Source organism: Astatotilapia calliptera, chromosome 5 (genome assembly GCF_964374335.1).
Source record: "Astatotilapia calliptera chromosome 5, fAstCal68.1, whole genome shotgun sequence".
Classification (NCBI taxonomy): Eukaryota; Metazoa; Chordata; class Actinopteri; order Cichliformes; family Cichlidae; genus Astatotilapia; species Astatotilapia calliptera.
The window spans coordinates 7,876,233-7,888,359 of NC_137426.1; the positions used below are offsets into that span (position 1 = coordinate 7,876,233).

At 40.1% G+C, this 12,127-nt stretch overlaps 1 long non-coding RNA gene across 1 annotated transcript; it reads left to right on the forward strand.

Annotated features, from left to right (window-relative positions):
- The first annotated feature begins 1,142 nt into the window (after window positions 1-1,142).
- LOC145428650 (uncharacterized) lies at window positions 1,143-7,525 on the forward strand. The gene is made up of 2 exons (XR_013908964.1): window positions 1,143-1,430; window positions 7,246-7,525. It is a non-coding gene; the product is annotated as an uncharacterized LOC145428650 (long non-coding RNA).
- The last annotated feature ends 4,602 nt before the right edge of the window (window positions 7,526-12,127 follow it).

Consider the following 12,127-nt stretch of genomic DNA (forward strand, 5'->3'; position numbering starts at 1 on the left):
TTATTGTTTTCTCACATATACCAAATATTTCAAACTTTTCAAATTTAGTTTTGCCCTTGAACAACTGAAGTAGCAGTGGGAAATGCTTTTCTGTAAATTTTAAGAGAGATAAAGGCTGGAAGGCCCTGATTAAGCTTTTATATACACTCTATATTAAAATAAAATATAAAACATCGTTTTGTTTTATGTGCAATCTTTCACGTCCCTACATCTGACATCTGGAAACTAGAGATAACAAAAAAGGTAAATAGAGAAATAAAAAGTGTAAAATCTAAGTAGCTCAAGATTAGACTTGAGCTTGCTTAAACAGCTGCTTGAAAAAAAAAATACTAGGCTGTTCTCTGCATAAACACTCTTGATTGTCTAATCAGTAATTGAGTCTAATGAGATACATAATGTAGCCCTGGGAGTTTAGATGGAGTAGGACCATCTAACCGTTCTCCTTCATAGTCAATGGAGAATCAATACATTCATACACTAGACCGCACACTCCACTTATCTGGGATAACAGATGGGCTGGGTTAAACACATCCTACTGATGGCCAGATACTCTGAAGTCAACTGATTTAAACAAACTCAACAAACCTGTGTTCAATTAAAAAAAGAAGATTTTACATAATGAAGAACGGGGGTGTAGGTCACATAGAAACCAGTGATTAATGGCCTTGATAAATTTCAGTTTGTTGTGTATTGTGCTGGGGGCATGCACAACAACCCACAAACTTGAGATACACCAGAACAGTTAAACACAGTAGACTACTGTATGTTTAATCTTTGTACAAGTTGGTTTTGCAGTCTATCATTTGAGGCAGTGACAGCTAAAGGAAGTTGATGTTTAGGAGCTCTGAGCTGTTTATATCTTAATGTTAGATTGCAGTGTTGGGGAGTAACGGAATACATGTACCGCTGTTACGTATTTAAAATATAAAATATGAGTAACTGTATTCCGTTACAGTTACCGTTTAAAAAGGTGGTATTTAGAATACAGTTACTTTGTTGAAATAAATGGATTACACTGCGGTACTTTCCTGTTTCATTTTGTCGTGGGTCAGGACTGTTTGGGTTTGTTTGACAGCTACGTTCTGTTGTTACGGTTGCCATGGTTACAGGGCGACGCTCTCTCTCTGCGACTGTGTGTTTCCTGGGTGAGAGAGCGCCTTTTCGTTGTTGTTGTTGTTGTTGTTGTTGTTGTGCTAAGCTAACAGGCAGAATGCTACAAGCATAGCTCTAAAGAATGTAGCATCATGGGCAGTGTAGTCCATGTTGCAGGGAGAATGGACTGCCATACACGTTATCTGTCTGTGAGCGCGAGGAGGGAGAAAAAGGGGAGTGGAAAGGTACGAGTTGTCATCGAGGAAAAACGGGAGCTGGAAGCATGTAAATATAATAATAACCACTGCAGCCGAGAAGAGTGCCTGACGAGCCCAGTTGTAAGTAAGCTATTAAGACTCGACTGTACACCGTGTTCGTGTTTTCCTCCGAAAACAATAAGTTCCGTTGGAGCAGTCTTTCAACGCCTCTCTCTGTCTCTCGCAAGGAAAGTTGACCCACACAACAAAGTAAAGCTATTTTTCGGCTACGAGCCGACAGGGACCCCGCCGTATTAGTCAGAGGTCCCTTTACTACAGTTCGGAGTCGCGGACCTGCAGTAATAGTAATAAATCACACAGCAATAGCACATTCACGTTGTTGTAAAAAGCATGATAATATATTAAGTAATCCAAAGTATTCAGAATACGTTACTGTCATTGAGTAACGTAACGGAATACGTTACAGAATACATTTTGGGGCATGTATTCTGTATTCTGTAATGGAATACATTTTAAAAGTAACCTTCCCAACACTGTTAGATTGTCCGAAGACGGTCTGAAGAGGCCAAAGTTATCATTGAAAGAGCAGAGGCACAATGTAAGAGACAGAGGGAGGTAAATGTGCCAGAAATATGTCACAGCTTATAAACTGTAACTAATGGCTCTTTAATGTGTGCTTTTTCACTAACTATATCTATATATTTTTCAGTTACATAATCTAAATTTTTTTAAAAAATCATTTATCAAGAGTTTGTGCAACTCTAATAATTTTTTTTAAATGGAATCCATCAGTCACTTTTCAAGAGAAGATGGTTAATCGCTTTCTTCCATGTAGTTAAATTTAAAACTCCAGTTTTTCTTTTGGATATTTCTAACTTTTGGGCAGAGCTAGGAATGTTGTTACCCCCCATGAACTATACAGACAGGATGGGTGTAGCTTCAAAGTCTGAAAAGTGAAGTTTTGCTGAGTTTATTGTGTTATTTGCTAGTTTAAAGTCTATCTTAAGACATAATCGAATGATTATTCCATAATAATGTTTATTTTTCAAATAATGTTCAAATTGATAGTGAAAATAAAGAAGATTGTGTTTTAGGGTCTACTATAACTGATTACCGAATGGGGATCCTGCAGTTTCTTGGAGTTGCCCATTGCTCATCACATTGGGGTTTAATGTCAAAGGCTTTAAAACAGGAGCTCGCTGACTAATGGGTGACATCTAGTGATAGATTTGTTTCTCAAAAAATTTAATTACTTGTTTGTTTGTTTTTAAAGCTATCCATGCAATTACTTAATATTTAACAGTATAAAACAGACTGGCACAAATCCCTGTCCAATCACTTTCACCAAGTCTGAGTTTAGATTAATATTTTTTTTTATATATATATATATTTTCCATTTAGTTACCAAAATTATTTCTCTGTAAATGGCAAAAACAAAAAGTAATTCATGTACAAATATGTGTGATGTATCTGAACTACAGTTGCCATTGGAGTGAGCCATGATCAAGAATGGAGGACCAATAAATGCTATAAATGCACCACACAATGTGTCCATAAAACATTTATGCAGTCACTGCAATTCAGTGAATGTTAATCGAAGTTGAGAAATAAAACTCACTGAATGCAATAAGTGAACACAGTATGCTCAGCATTGCTTAATTGTGATTAAAATGGCAGATATCAATGATCTAAATTAGCAGTTTTCATTTAAACTGTAGGTTCATTAAACTTGCTGTCACCCCTTGTTAATCAGTCCAGTCCACTCTGATCAATTGCTGATCTTTCTTGATTACTTAACCTAAGGGGAAAAGTCCATCCCTGCTGCTGGCTGTGTACACATCTTGTGGAGGCCATTTCTAACATGTTGAGCAATGAAAGAATGTCAGAGGCTTTAAATATCCTGTGTGAGTTAATATTTTATCAACATCTCAGTCCCTAGGCCTCTTCCCCCTTTTACATCCCACATCCAACTCTGAGATTGTGCACAAAGCAGGAACGGTATACTTTTTGTTTTAAACGCCTAGGCCCTGTCGTCCACATATGTGGACATCACATTTTAGGTTGTCTAGACCAATATGCTAAATTTTGCTCTACAGGGCCTGATATCCACTTACGAGGACATTACACTATCAAAATCACTTCTATCAAAGTTTAAAACGAATGTCCTCATATGTGGAAAAAAAAAATCTGGTAATTCTTTGTTTTTACATTCATCAGGTCCCAATCAACCAAATAGCAAAGAGAAATAAAAAATGCATGCCATGAAAGAGTTTGGGTCTTAGGAGGTTAAACCTACCAGCTTTTTCTCACTGTCTTCCCTTCACATTCTCACAGCTTGTGCACTTTCTATTTTTCAACAAAAATGCATTTTCCTGCTATTGGGTTTGCAAATGCAAACCTTTCCCTTATAGAAAATGTTGGTTGTCTTATCTCGGCACATACGATTTCTATCACATGGAATCAAACAGAGAGGAATCATTTGAAGGAAATTAAATCTTGATGAAAAGGGGGCATTCAAATGTGCTTAATAGGCAATCTAATTTAGAGTTGCAAACAGAAAACGAGCTGAGCAGCAGAATGAAGGCAGCTCCATGTGTGGTTCAGTGTGTCCCACTGCATCCACTGAGCTTATTCATTATGTATGCAATGATCACTTGATGAAGGGGCCTGAAACAAAGCATCATCTTCATTGTACAGATGGCACTGCTGGTGCTTCTTTGCCCAGAAACACTCCGACAACACTACTTGTTTTTATGGAGTTTAATGAAATGTGAGGGGTTTCAACAGCAGTGGCAGTTAAAAATACTCATAGGTTTTCTATAAAAGATAACTCAGATTAATAACAACCTTTACTGCTTTACACTGCTTGTAAAAGATGTTAATCATCAAGTTCATTTTATCTTACAAATGAAGAAGGCAGCCTACATTTACACTTATTGTAAACAAAATGTAGGGAAAATGAAGTTTAAAGGTACAACAGTTACATAACTATCTGTGGTAAACACACAGTGTTATCTATGTATAAACCAACTTCTTCACTATCTTTCAACCCATTGTATTGTATGTTGCTATATGTGTACACTCTTCCAGTGCAATTAGGCCACAGATATAGTGCCAAATCTAATAGTGCAGATAATCTGGATAAAAAATGAATTCACCTCATTGCTGATTTCTAGGCATAATGCTTTCAGAGCACATAACCAATAGACTGTCAAATATTGCCAAGGTGTCCAGTTCGACACTTGAAAATACTCAAAACAACTGGATTATCCCTTAAGCCAGTACCAGCTATTTGCCACTTGAGGCAGCAGAATAATTAGTAGTAAAAGGTAAGAGTGACTAAATATGTTAAAACCCCGAAGCAATCAGCAATCAACTGATTTGATTGCTGATTGCTGAAAAATAAGCAATTAATGCAGTGAACTATAAGGCAGAGAAGTATTTTCTATGCCTTCTGACCCTAAATGGCTTATTATCATTTGAGAAATTGGAGCTGAGTTCCAGGGTGGAGCATTCATGTCAGGTGCAAGAAGGTTGCCTTCATTCATTATTCATGTTTGATCAAAGAGAGTGATCAAGTACCACTGAGGAATGCAAAGTCATAATAGTAGGGTGAAATTGTGTTTTATGATGGATGGTACTTCAATACCATTGATACGTAGAGGTTAAACTGGGATGTTTTTCAGTCATTTATAAAGGAAAGTATAGAAGTGTAAACACAGCACTTCTCAATAAACTGCCATTAGCTAGTTTTTCATTATTAGAACCACAGTGGTGTGTGAAAACCACCTCTTTGACTTCTGCAGGCTGAAAGATTTATAGGCTAGCTTCTCTATTCTCCTGAAGCAGCAGCCCATGCAGCCACACCATGGCAACAATGGCCAACAGCTTTCCACTGGATAAGAAGATACCCAGTGTTTAGAGTTGAATACCTGTCCATCTGTCCCCACCAACATGGCCGCAAGCAGGGCTTTTCAGCACCTCTGTCACACACGCTGAGGTATCTAATTCCTACACATACGAATACACGGAGGCTGAACAAAGCAACCAGAGACCTCACGAGGATTAAAGACAAGAGTTTGGTACAGAAATATTTTATAAGCCAAACAGAAGTGGTATTCCAGGAGAGTGAATTAGAAGCAGAGGATTGCACCGTGCATATTGTGTGAGTTTTAGAGCTGTACTGTGGTGATAAGGCCTATGTTGGCTTCAGAGACAAGAACCTGCATTATGTGGAAGACAGGTGCTGAATGTTAATCACGTTTATTAGGGATAGAACAGTTTACTGCATTGCAATGTTTACACTGAAATGTGATGAAAAACAGAGCATGATCAGAGTGGATTTATTAAAAAAAAAACATTCTAGAAGAATAAATCGCTAAGCAAAAAGTCGTATGGTACAGTTTTGTCTGTATTATTAAGTTAAGCTGTTTTAAAGTGTCCAAACGCAGTATCTGAGACTAGGTGAAATTATTTTATTAAGCTTCAGTTTTGATAATATTATTAGATATTGTGTCTTATTTTTACCAGGTTAACATTAAAAAACATCCCCTTTCCAACAAAAATGTTTTTTCTGCATTTAACTATATAAAAATAAAAAAATGAAAGAAATTCAGTCATTGGTGTCAATTATCTGAATTACTAAGCTATGACAAAATATAGTTAAATTACTAGTTCACTGCTCCCCATCACTGAACCCAAGTTATTAGAATATTGAATATGAATGCATGATATCTCAGGCCATGAAATCATTGTAACTTTGTCCCAGTGGTGTGCCAAACAGAATTTCCGTTGGATTGAGGCCTGGACTTTGACTGGGTTATTGCAACACTTTGATACTTTTCTCTTTCAGCCATTCTCTTGTTAATTTGCAGCTGTGCTTGAGATCATTGTTCAGTTGCATGACCCAGTTTTGGCTTTAGCTGTCAGACAAATTGCCTCACATTTGACTTAATACAGAGAAAGTCATGCTCTGTTCTATCATGTGGCTGCAAAATCATCACTCCTCCATCACCATGCTTGACAGCTGGCAAGAGGTGTTGTACATTCCAGTCTTGCTGGCAATACGTCCAAACAACCCATACATGTTCAGTCCTTTTCTAAGTGTACTGTCATGAACTTTAGCCCTGAACATGATAATTGAGGCCTGTAAAGTCTGTGATGAAGCACTTGGGTTTTTATTGCAGTGTCTCTGAGCATTACACAGCTTGACCTTGGGGGAAATTTGCAAGGATGTCCTCTCCTGGAAACATTGTAAAGTTGTGTTAACACAGACCTGATCCAAAATGAGAAAGAGAGAGAGATGCTTTTGTAAGCACAGTAAGCAGCATTGTGTATTTGATTTGGCAGATTTTTTGCACAGGATACCCTTCCTGACGCAAATCACAAGGGCTTTTGTGTCACCATGTGGAACTGAACCAGGGTGCTCATTAGGCAAATGTGTAACCCACTACACTATGGGGTTCCTAGGCTGGGCAAATGACTAATAAAACAAAATTACTATTACTAGAGCAAAAAGGTTAGCACAGCTAAGAGTTAAAAGCAATTTTTAGTCATATAAAATCAAGATTAAATGATACGAAATGAACCTGTGTCTGTGTAGTGGCTCAACCCACACAGATAGACATGAAAATAAAACAAAAAATAAATAAATAAAATTTCAGTTTCATTTGTTTTATTTTCTTTTTCTCCCTTAAGTCTATCAACCCCAACTGACTTTCAAAAAAACCATTAAATGGACCAAAGTGAGGGCAAAAAGGTGAGCGCGCAGAGAAAAAACACTGGCATGTGACCAGTGAATCCTACGCACGGGTGTGAAATTTGATAGTGAGCCACACAAGAGCACCTGGCAGGCAGACAGACAGGTTCAGGACTTTACTAGCAATGAGAAAAACGATCCCAGTGCTGCATAAACACAGGTGTGCTTTCCTTTCAGGCTTGTTATACTGACGACGGGAGGACAGATGGACAAGACAAACGACTGAAAAGAAGAAGCTTCCACTAAGAACTCACAAAGAAGTTTTACAGTGACATCTACTGTCCCTGTGTGCAGTAATTTTGTTGCTATTGCTGATTACTACAGTGTTACATTCACTGATATCTCCCTACACACTGTGCATTTCCTGTGCAAAAAGCTTAATGAACGTTATCAACATGAGATAACGTTTACTGTGTTTATTTTTGCATGCTGCACAAGACTAAATGACTCGAATTTTGTTGTTGTTCAAAACATCTGTCTTGTATATTTAACTGTAACTGCCCTCCCTTCTGTCGAAACCTCACGCTTTGGAGAGATTTACAACTGCTCCTTAAGACTCTGCAAATGCCCGGTCAGATATTTAATCAAACTCTGTGCGTGACGGAGTGCAGACAAGCTTCTTTCACGGCTGGATGAAGAGGTAAATTAAATAGAGGCTTTACATTTCACTGAAAAAGTGCGTTACTATTACACAGTTATTAATATAAGAAGACTTTGTACTATTTTTGGAATGAAGTAGCACAAAAAACATAATTCTAAGATTATTTTGTAGCTTAGTTTCCTGGGTAACTTAGTAATTCTTGTTTTATAGCTTAGAAAAATGTATTAGGGCAACTATAGGGCGACATATTTGGACTGACACGTTTTTGCTTGTTGCCAATAGCAAATCTTTATTTTTGCGTCAAATAAAATACATTTGAAACCTTTCCTAGCAACAATATTTGCTAGCTTGCATTTTTACAGTTTAGCAGTGAAGTTTTTTATTACTTTTTTTTTTTTTTTTTGGCCTGTCCCGTTTGGCTCTTTTGCCATCAGAATTGTTGTCTAAAGGCAAAGAAAGATGCCCAACGGATTTACTTTACCAAACTGACCATCCCAGCCTTGCCGTAATGGTCCATTTGATTCACCTTTTATTGTTTATTTTATTTTCACTTACTGAATACGGGACAGACTTGACTGGGGGAAAGAAGGGGAGAAAGAAAGAGGGAAAGAGAAACAGCTGAGAAGAGGGACGGGGGAGAAGGGCAAAAGACAAAAACCAACAGAACGGGCAGAGAAAAAAAAATGCATATATCAATCACCTGGATCACCTGCTGAGAAAGAAAAAAGAAAGCAAGCAGAAGAGAACAAGAGTAATAGAATAAACAACATCACAATGATATATGGGAATATGACAGTAAATACTAAATGTTAAACATTATTGTGCAGCACATAAGATCAACAGAACACAGTGTGCTTTGAGGTAGGAGCCAAAAAGGGTGTAGTTTGTGGGTGTGATCACCCGTGTGTACACCTGTGAGCATGGACGCGCTTGTTTTTTGTTTTTTAAAAGGTTCCTTCATGTAATAATCTGCTAGAGGGTGTGGGGGGGCCACAGCCCCGTCCTCCAGGGCGTGAAGCAGGTGTGGAGGAGATCAAAACTCCAGACATCCAGAGGCCCCCAGAACACAAGAGACCAAGGAAGACCAACAGAGGGGCAGCTGCGCCACTGTCCCGGAAAGAGCTGAGGAGAGTCCCAGATGAGGGCTCACTCAGCAGCCGCGGAGCAGAAGCCAGGAGGAGTTGCAGTGACGCGCCCGTGAGCTCCGCCGGCAGCCAGCTGCGCCTGAGTGACCGAGCCCCAGGCCGAGAGGCCGGGGGCACCCCACCTCCGAAGTGGCCCGAGCGAGCCCCAGGCTCCAGGCCCCGATAAGCGGCCGCCAAGGAGTGAGCCGGTGTGTACCTGGACGCCCATCCCCGGACACAAAGAACCACCAACGCACCGATGTCTGAGGGGGTCCGCCACTGGCAGGGGAAGTGGTGGTAGGGGGAGATAGGCCTCCAAACCTTGGAGGGCCTGAGATGTCCCCAGAGAGGTGGCGCCTGACACCCAACCTGACATATAGACACAGACATACAGGCACACACAGATACAAACATCCATTCCCACCCTCATGCTCTCATATGCACTTACTCCACACTCAACCAACGTGGAGACAGACATAAAGAGACGTTTTACACACGATCACACTCCCCAAGCGTACTCTACAAACCGGGTCTAGGTGCCCCCGCCCCTGGAGGGGGGAACTGCACCCAGACCCAGGTGGTGTTTCCCTTTTCCCTGCGGTGGGGGGAGGCAGACCGCCCCGACTCCGCAGCAGCAGGAAGGCTCCACACTCCAGACCGCAGTCGGACGGCCAACTCCTCCTCCTAGTCCTAGCCCCCCTGCTCTAGCAGGTCGCAGAGAACGGGGGTGAGAGAAGACTCCGAACCTCCCTCCACCCGCTCATTGTAATGTTGATGCATGTGTGTTCTAAGGTGCATTTAAAACCCAGGAGGGCTTGGAGCTACCTGCCAGAGAGCAGCAGGTAAGCGCATGGTCCCTCCTGCTAGCCCTCAATGTCTACGTGTATTTAAAATTGAGAGGTGGGCAACGATGCCAGGGGTGGGGTGTACACCCTGATGGTACTTTGGACTCCATGTATCGTGCCCACCCCCAAGATCCTATATGTATGTGTAATGAGAGTGTGAGTAATGTGAATGTCTAAGTTGTGGGATAAAATTGAGGCAGAGGCAGCCAGAAGGGGACAGAGGGGGGGGGTAGCCTCCTCTGCACCCTGGTGACATACCCCTACTCCAAGGCCCTGCATGTGTGGGTGGTTGTGGTGGAGCGGGAAGAGGGAGGCAGCTGGAGATGGGGAGGGAAGGAAGGGAGGGGCAAGTGACCCCTCCCTGGGGCCAGCTCCCCCGCTGGCCCCACTATAGGGCGACATATTTGGACTGACACGTTTTTGCTTGTTGCCAATAGCAAATCTTTATTTTTGCGTCAAATAAAATACATTTGAAAACTTTCCTAGCAACAATATTTGCTAGCTTGCATTTTTACAGTTTAGCAGTGAAGTTTTTTATTACTAAGAATAATACTGAACAGTATTACAGTTACACAGATGAGAGTCTTGATTGTGAAATATTTCACTAGTGAATATAAAAATACTTGTTTTTGTATCACAAAAATATTTAAATGCTAAAAAATCTCAGCTAGGATTCTCTCTCGTGAATCTCACTCATCAATCTCATCATTCTAATGTTTTGCACACATCAACAGGCCATATGGGAACATGAGGAGGAGGCTTGGTGTAACTCAGGAGGCTTTGGATGAGCAAACAGCGCCTGCAGCTATGGAACCTCCCTGTCCAACAGTGAGCAATGCTGATATCAAAACAGTGGGTGGTGTGTGGCATTCATCATTGCTGTATGATTTCAGAACAATTCTTCCCACAGTGTGTTATGTTGCTTTGAAGGAATTTCTTGTTTGTTTTGAAATGATAGTATGCATTAGTTATACAAAAAATTAAAAAAGATGGTTTTTGTACTTGAAAACAACAACAAAAAAAGGAATAGAGGAAAGATGCGTTGGTAAAGGAAAATTATATTTTAACCAGTGAGTTTAAGCCACCACAGAGGATTGTGGTGTTAATAGTCGTGGCTGCACCATGACTGGTTTGTTGTCAGTGTTAACCTCCTCCTGCTATGATGGGTCCAAAGAGTCAGTTAAGATTAGCACTTGTCGTTTGATTAGTGAGGCTGGCTGGAAACAATCCAGACATTTCAATTAAGTCTGTAGTATTTAGTCATCACAGTTTATCTGTGAGGGTGATTCTCCAGGCTGATCTTCTATATTACATAATCTCCTTAGTGGAGTCCTCAGTCCACAGAATGAACACTGGAGTCTCTCTATCATCCAATCCAGACCACATCCTTAGTCTACTGAAGGGAAGTGTGTACAGTGGAATAAAGACTTAATTACTAGCATGTTCGTCACCTAAAACCTCAGTTCAAGACCTGTATGTACAGTTATGTGAAAAAATAGGTTAAACAGTCATCTGACAACCAATTACTAAAGTGCATACAGACAAGGGAATATGTAGTAGATGACATCACAAAGAAAGCATCACAAAGAAAGTGGCTTATTTAATCATTTCATTCAATAAAAAACAACAGAGATTTATCATTCTTCTATTGGAAAAACTGAGGACCTTTGGCCTATTATAACCCCAGCATGAATCTGTTCTTGTTTTATTTACAAGATCTTCTTTATCAGTCTTTTACTGACTTGGTGCCCCATACTGCAAGGTACATTGCTTCATCTGCAACACTTCGAAAACTTGAAGCTACCTGATTCTTGAGGCTGTGAAGAAACCCCAAATGACAATATTTCCAGTTTAAGGCTTTACAGCTGGTATCCTTGGTCTGCACCAAACATATCTAATTTTATTGTGGCCAGAAATTCTTGTCTTCATTCATCTTTCTAGAGTAGCTATGTTAGAATTTGCGAATGTGTTTGTTGGCAAAAAGGCCTTGTGTTGAGGGATTTTGCTGACTGCCAAGCTTTCTTGTTGCTGGTGTGCCTCCCATGCAGGTCGAATTTGTGCAGGCTCTCTGATTGCAGTTTGACAGCAACAGTTTCAATCTTACCTACAGAGCCTGTGATTAATTAAATTTTGATCTTTTTGGAGTCTTTGCATCAAATGGCCCTCTGTTGATCTGAATGTGTGTGGGCGGCCAGTACTTCACAAATTGTCAGTGTTTTGAAATCTATGCTATTTGTAGATGATTAATAATCCTTTCCTATATTCACAAGAAAATGAATCTTGGAAAATTAGATTTTTAATCTTTTTTTCCATGGTTAAACAAAGATACAACATAGGGGGATACAGCAGTCATTTGATCTGCATCTTAAATCCTCCTGGATGAGCATGTCACTTTAGCTTCCCTAACATTATACTTTGACTTGTGTAAGGGTTTTATATATAGTACTCTGCAATGAAGACACCTCTACTGCAATATATAGGATTACTAG